The following is a 6,476-nucleotide window of genomic DNA, read 5'->3' as shown; positions in this document are numbered from 1 at the left end:
ACTTATTGAAGAGACTGTCTTTTCTGCATTGTATACTCTTGACTCCTTTGTCATAGATTAATTGACCATATGTGTGTGGGTTTGTTTCTGGGCTTTCTATCCTATTGCATTGGTCTATATTTCAAAAGTCAAAAGACTTTTGATCTATATTTTTGTACCAGTACCATACCTTTTTTTTTTTTTTTATAGTGAAAAATCACAATTTCAGCATTGAGTGCCAGATGTTGTGCTTTTGACCCATAGCTTTTCCTTTGGAGCTGAAGAGCAAAGGGTGTCCGGACGGTGAGGAAGGGCACAAAATATGGAATGCTTCACGAATTTGCATGTCATCCTTGTGCAAGGGTCATGCTAATCTTCTCTGTATCATTCCAATTTTAGTATATGTGTTGCCAAAGTGAGCACTACCACATGGTTTTGATGACTGTGTCTTCGTAGTATAGTGTGAAGTCACAGAGCCTGATTCCTTCAGCACTGTTTTCTTTCTCAGGTTTGCTTTAGCTATTTAGGGTCTTTTGTGTTTCCATACAAATTTTTAAATTTTTATTTTAGTTCTGTGAAAAATGCCATTGGTAATTTGATAGGGATTGCATTGAGTCTGTAGATTGCCTTTATCCAGGAATGGATTTTGGAGTTCTTTACTTAATGATTTTATTGATATCACTCTATAATATTTTATTAAATCTAGACTTTATCCTCTTTCAGTGACCTTTAAAACAAGCAAAAACTACTTTTTATCAACTAGAATTGATTTTTATTTCTTCCCATAAATAGTTTTAAAATATTTGCAATATAACCTTATTTTTGGCTTTATTTTAATTATATCTATGACATAAACTAAATAATTATGGTGTTTTTAATCTCACACTGATTTACATAAATACAAAATTTAAAAAGCCTTGATAGAGATAGTGGAGAGTTTTTGGAAATATTCTAAATTTCTGGACATTGGTGGAACTGATTCAGTTAATAGGAAGAGCCACCAATCACTATTTTAGAAATTTGCTTGCAATTTTTCTACATGTATGTGTCAATAGCTATTGTAATTTTATTTTCTCTTAAAATTTATTGTATATAATTGGTTTTTCAACATCACCCGTAAATATCTAGGGAGTAGCTTTTTCTGTCATTTCACCCATTTTTTTCTCCTGGATGTTGTCAAATATAAAGGGAATACATCAAGAAATAAAAGTAAGGTATAGATTTAGAGAATTGTAAGATTTACTTCTTTTTGCTTGTATAACAATTCAAAAATACATTTTGTTGGATAGTGAGAAAAAATGGTTAAGCACAAATTAATAAAAAAATTATAGATGCTCTTCATTTGTTCTTTATAAATGACTTGTTAGTGTATAATTTTGTAAATATACTGGAGTATATTCAATTAACCTCTTATGGAAGGATGTTTGTGTTGATTTTAATATATTCTTTTACAAATAACTTTGTATATAAGCTTTCTCTTGGCATAAATGTTCATGACAAAATTTTAGAAATGGATAAAATAATAAAAGGTTATGGATGTTTATTAAATATTTCCAGATAATTTCCATAAGATTCACTTCATTTTGCATTCCCTTGAGCAATTTTGAAAATGTCATATTTTTTATCATCTCTCTAAAGAGAGGGTGTTGACAAGATTTTGGAGCTTGCCAGTCTGAAACATAAACAATTATATCTCTGTAAAGATTTAATTTGGATCTGAATATCTTCTCAGATGCTCACAGGTGCTTTTAACATTTTTTAAATCTTTGGAACCTTTGTATTATTGTGAAAAATTATTTCTAAGTGGCTTTTAGTTTTTTTCTTCTTGGTTTTATGAGTTCCTTGTTTAAGATAAAAATAAAAAGTTACAGACATTTTTCTCCCAGTTTCTTATGGTCTTTTAATTTTGACTCTGGTATTCCTGTCATGCAATTTTTCTTTTTTCTTTAATGGAACCAGTTATCAATCTTTTATTTTTTTCTGGATTTTTCAGACAAATTTAGAAAAGCTGACTCCAACCCCAGGTAACAAATAAAATTTTCTCATGCTTATTTCTCCTGCTTGTATGATTTTATTTTTACATTTAGATCTCTGAAATTGTTGGGGGTTATTCTGCTGTATAATGTGTGTTATGGATCCAAGTTTTTCTTTGCCCAGATGACTATACAGTTTTTCCAATAACATTTATTGAAAAGTTACTCTATTTTTGCAGTATTTGAAATGCTAATCTTATCATATTTAAAATTTTCAAATGTTCTTGACCCCTTTCTGAGTGTTTTGTTCCATACAGTTGGTCTGTCTATTCATATGGTTCTATACTATTTTAATTTTAGAGGCTTTACAGAATGTTCACGTATCTGGTAGAGTTAATCCACCTACATTACTTTATTTTTCAGGACATGCTTGACAGACACTGTCCTTTGAATAAGTACAGGTGAAAAAGAAGGAAAAATTGTTGTGATTTGGAATCTATTCCAACAAGAATTTGCTAGAGAATTAACAGATTTAATTAAAAAATAACAGGCTTTAGTATTCTGACACAAATAACAGGCTTTATTATTCTGACACAAGAACACACTACGCATATAGTAAGGTGCTAACTTATTTATAACGGAACCATCTTTAAGACCACAGAATCCATAGTCACAATCCTTGGGGTATCAAGCTGCAACTATTACCGACTGTGAGATCTTGGGCAGGTTACACTCTCTAAGCCTCAATTCCACTATATTAAAAGGGGAAAATAACAATACTATGACAATGTTGCCGTGAATGTTAGAAATAGAAAATTTATATTAATAGCTTAACATAGTGATTTGCAAATTAAAAATTCTCAATAAAATTCATAATTTATTGAGCTGGCACAAAATGTTTTTCTATCTTAAATGTTGTAAGGATATAATTTATTTATTTTTAAAATAACTTGTTTATATACACTAAATCTCCATGGATTATCAATAAAATTCTCCAAAATTAAGGCTTTCAACTCATCTTACTTAATGATCTAAATTTACATAAAAGGAAACTGCAGTCTAGAGAGATGCATGATTTGCCCAAGATCTCATAGAAAAGTAATGATGAAATCAGAAAACAAATCAGTTTTTTCAATTGATCTACTCCCTTCTATAGATTGAGCATAGGACAAGATGGTATAGGAAATATATTTCAAACTCCATGATTGAATTTAAAATACAGAAATATTTACCTCCTCCTAGAGAAGCTGACCTTTGTAATACCTTGATTTTGTAAAGTTGCTTTTATTTTCACATTCCCCTATTGCTATATTTTTTCCATTTCATTGTATCTCATACATAATATAAAGTTGGAAAGTTTAAATGAAATGGTTAGAATTTATCCACCCAAGCTCTATCACCAATAATAAAACCTGGCTCTTATCCTGGCATTATTGTTTCAGCTTCACACTAACAATTTAAACACTCTTCAGCTGGAAAGCTGCTGGTTCAATACAATTTATCTTCATCTTTGGCTGAAGTATATTAAAAAAATCATCACATCATATATTCGCACATATCTTGGTGCTGTCAGCTTAATGAAACCAGCTGCATCCTTGTTTCTGCAATAGGCACTAGTCCACATAAGGGATGGATCTACAACATGTCATATTTCAGAGTACATTGAGTGCAGTTTTGTACACCAGAAGTGTTTATCTCTAATACAAATTGTTGTCCCCTGCTGTTAGGAATCATTGGTGGAGAACTCCTTCCTCACTGACATGGTCGGTAGATTCTCTAGGAGCTATTTGCATACTATAATATGAAAATAGAAGGGAAACCTAAAATCATCAACCAACTTCAAATTTCTCTCATTTTGAGTGTGAAAATCCAGCATTGGAAGGGCGAGTCACTGTAGGGTAACATTAAAAGATGAATAATATTTTGGAAGTTTTTCCTATTAGGCGTTCATCCTTTAGTTTAACTGTGATGCACAAATTATATCCGATAAAATGCATGGCTCAGACGGTAGCTATTGCCCATGGTTTCACTGAAGAAAAAGAAAATGGCAAGCAGCTGTGTTGGTTTAAAATACAGATCCCTAGGCTCTTTCTAATCATTTGGATTTAGTAGGTCGTGGAAGTGGCTTGAGAATTTAAATTTTACAATCACCCCAGATGAATCTGACACATTTGGTCCAGGGAGCACACTGAGATACTCCAGAGGAGGAAGGAGGCATCACATGAAAATATCAGGGTGAAAGCCTAGAAGCAGCATGTGGCTGCCAAGGCATAAAGGGGAGATTTCATGATTTTACTCAGGATTCATCAGGAATGATTTTTGCAGTGAAGGGATGTCCTTTATAAAGGCAATGGATTACAACCCTGACAGCATATCAGAATACTTTGTAGAAATTATTCTGCTGTAGTAGGCTCTAATGAGCTTCCAGATTTGAGAAGGACAGGTGGCGTGTGTCCAACAATCAAAACAAGTCTAAAATTTTTGTTTACAATTTAAATTATAAATCAATGGAAGTCTCTATTCATTATGAATATACTGAAAAATACTATGGAATGAAACCACTTTTAGTCAAACTGTTCATGTTGACTAATGTAATAGCACAAGTCACTAATTACTGTGACAGATCGGTAGGGGCAAAATTTTATTTTTTTAAAATTTTTATTGGAGTACAGTTGCTTTACAATGTTGTGTTAGTTTCTACTTTACAGCAAAGTGAAACCGCTATACATATACATATATCTCCTCTTTTTTGGATTTCCTTCTGATTTAGGTCACCACAGAACATTGAGTAGAGTTTCCTGTGTTATACAGTAGGTTCTCATTAGTTATCTATTTTATACATAGTATCGATAGTGTGTATATGTCAATCCCAATCTCCCAACAGAACGAAGTAAGTCAGAAAGAGAAAAACAAATATTGTATATTAATGCATATAAGTGGAAACTGAAAAAAATTGGTATAGATGATCTTATTTACAAAGCAGAAATAGAGACACAGATGTAGAGAACAAACGTATGGATACCAAGGGGGAAGGGGGTGTGGGATGAATTGGGTAGGGACAAAATTTTACTGTAAAATTTACTTAATTTTGATATTTAATAGGGGTAACACTTCAATGTTGTACTAACTCTCAGTGAGGTTTTAATAATATGGCAATTCTCCTCTAATAAAAATTTCTCAAATAGAAATATGTTTCCAGGAGTACCTTCATGATCAGGAGGCATTCAATCCGATGTTTAGCCCTAAGGTCAGTGCTAAACAGGGTTTTGTTCAAGAAACACAGGGAAGAAAATTTTCTATAGGCTTTATTAATGTACTTTAATATTTGTATCGTACGTTGCTGTACATTTTCAAAATCCTTTGATATACATTGATCTTTTGGTTTAGTTTCAGAGCTAGCTTTAATTTGCCAAAAAATAAAAAGTTTAAACTTAATCATAGAAAGGATGTAGATAGAAAAACAAGTGACAAAAAAAAATCTTCTAAAATCTGTGATGCTTCTTATCAAGTAAAATGAGTGAATTTTAGATTATACATTGTGTTTCCCCTTCATCTTTATATTGGTTATGTGTTATCTCAAACAAGTTATCACAAATTAAAGTGGCTTAAAGTAAAATCAATTTATGATTTTTCATGAGGCTAATGGTTACTGGTCTCAGCAGGGCAATTCTTTTATTGGTCTCTCTTTTGCTCACTTGCAGATGGGAGCAGCTGGTCCGAACAATCTCAAAATAGCTTTATTTACATGCCTGGCATTGACACTGGCTATTGGCTGAGGTATCTCAATTTTCTTCCATGTGGCTTTTCTTCCTGCAGAGATGTAGACAAGTTTACTTACAGGATGCTCTTTGGGTTCCAGAGAGCAAAAGGGAAGCTACCAGCTCTCTTAAGATCTAGTCTCTAGAACTCACACTTCATCACTTCTGCCATATTCTGATGGTCAAAATAAATTAAGGCAATTCTGGTTCAATTGACACAGAAATAGTTTTCAACTGCTGATTAAAGACAAGGTATAAAAACACAAGGATAGAGAGAATTTTGGTGGTCATTTTTGTAGAGAGTCTACCCAAACTTGAGTGAATTTACATAAAGCATTTTTATGTGTTAGAAAATTGATCATTATAAATAAATCTACTAATCTCTCACTGGGCAAAAACTACTGGACAGAATTTAACATATGCCTGTTGAGTAACACTTGAATTTTAGTAGAATTCATAGTTAATTTTGGAAGTCTGTGTTTTGGAGAGTATAGGAGGTCAGAAATGGGTGCTAAAAATTTACAGAAGAATATCTTTTCCTATTTTGAAAAAGGATGTATAAATTGAATATCTAATTAATGCTCTACTTCATTTATTCACTAATTTTAAAGGACTCTGCAGCAGTGTATTTAACAACAAATGTCAATGTATAGTATTAGATATAAGCTTTGTTAGATATTTTTAAATATATATAGAGGAAAAACATTATGGGGAATAAATAATCCTGATCATGGATAAAGTAAGACCCCCAAGAAGAAAATATCTA

The 6,476-nt window shown here is 32.0% G+C and overlaps 1 non-coding gene across 1 annotated transcript; it reads right to left on the bottom strand.

The window, feature by feature from the left end:
* Positions 1-295: 295 nt before the first annotated feature.
* On the bottom strand, positions 296-402 carry LOC112393934 (U6 spliceosomal RNA). Its single transcript, XR_003002065.1, has one exon. It is a non-coding gene; the product is annotated as a U6 spliceosomal RNA (small nuclear RNA).
* Positions 403-6,476: the final 6,074 nt, after the last annotated feature.

Source organism: Neophocaena asiaeorientalis, unplaced genomic scaffold (assembly GCF_003031525.2).
Source record: "Neophocaena asiaeorientalis asiaeorientalis breed wild unplaced genomic scaffold, Neophocaena_asiaeorientalis_V1.1 scaffold152, whole genome shotgun sequence".
Classification (NCBI taxonomy): domain Eukaryota; kingdom Metazoa; phylum Chordata; class Mammalia; order Artiodactyla; family Phocoenidae; genus Neophocaena; species Neophocaena asiaeorientalis.
This window is presented reverse-complemented; position numbering and strand designations above follow the sequence as displayed.